Raw genomic sequence first — 1,527 nt, forward strand, 5'->3', positions numbered from 1 at the left:
CAAGAGGGTACTTCTAGCAAGCAAGTTCAAGTTAGTAAAGTTAAGCAAGGGAAGGAAGTATCCACACTACCACAAGCCAAGCCAGATGTGCCTCATATTCTTTTTTTCTCAAGCATTGAAGCAAAAGAAGATAGATAAGCAATTCAAAAAGTTTTTGAATGTTTTGTAGCAACTTTACATTAACATTCCTTTTGCTGATGCTTTGGCATAAATACCTTTCAATGTGAAGTGTAACGACCTCTTCCCTCGATCATTACCGGCGTTTGAGACTTACGAGCGGACTCGCCAAATCCCAAACAAGCCTTAATTAAATCTCTCTCTCAAACAATAACACTATAATCATTCAAACCCAATAATCATATTAATTAAAACATAACCATTTGTTACAAACATCTAGATTTGATCACTTTATACAACTCATCATAATATATAAACATTATTACATGACCTTAAACTTTAGTCATCACATTTTCAGTGACTATTGATTCTTACAAACTAGACTATATGATACACAAACCGACCTCTAGGCAGTGGAGCGACTCTGAATGGAAGTCTAGAGATGCCATTACCTATATTGTAGCCAACTTCAAGATGCTAAACAAAATCTTAAAACTAATTACTTATCTGCAAAAGAAAGTAAAGTGGGGTGAGTCTCACAGACTCGGTGATCATCGACCCCGTGAGTAGGGTGTAGACGGGAAATAAGCTAAAAGCAAACAAATTGAAAATTTAAAAACGTAAGAATATATGTAAACAATTTACTCAAAAAGGGAAGTTTGTGCCTTATATGAAAATAAGTAAATTTATGGTAAATAATCATTTAAATCAAATATCAACCCAAGTCATGGAAAGATTCCTACCATCAAAATCACTTAACATCGGGTTTAAAGTAATTAAATGTCATCATGCATGCTCCCGTATAATCCAACATTTGCAAAGCTTACGCATAATTTCATAATTCATCTAATACATAGAGAATTAAATTGAATTTCATCATATAAGCAAGGAAGCAGTAGAAAAACTATTATTTTTCATCGTGTAAAAACTACTTACGTAAAAATCAAAAGAATATCACTCTCGAGTAGGTACAAAATTACAACACGTGGACCCGTTTCCACGTCATAACATCCGAGAGCTCCGCTCTACCAAATCCCCACATGCCATTGCTATCTCGACGATGTTGGCTGACATCGGAGAAAAATCAAGCAATCGCAACCGCATACAATCTTTTATGGCCTAGCCACGTAAAATCACAGACCTTGGCCCCAACCATGTCTAACAGCCATCAGCTACCCAAAAGTTCTCTAGCTAAAGCTCACTTGTGCACAAGGGTCACAATTAACTGGAGTGACAACCTGGCCTACTCTTGAATCTCTCGATTCAATAAAACCATTTTAAAAAAAATCAAATCAAGTTTTCGAAAGATCGTTTCAAACCATTTTCAAAATACTGATCGTGGTAATACTCAAAAAACTCTTTTTGTATCACCTTGCCATGTAAACCTTTTTGCATAGGGTAAATGCCTAA

Source organism: Theobroma umbraticum, unplaced genomic scaffold, assembly GCF_002168275.2.
Source record: "Theobroma umbraticum cultivar Fairchild unplaced genomic scaffold, ASM216827v3 scaffold_89.0, whole genome shotgun sequence".
Taxonomy (NCBI): Eukaryota; Viridiplantae; Streptophyta; class Magnoliopsida; order Malvales; family Malvaceae; genus Theobroma; species Theobroma umbraticum.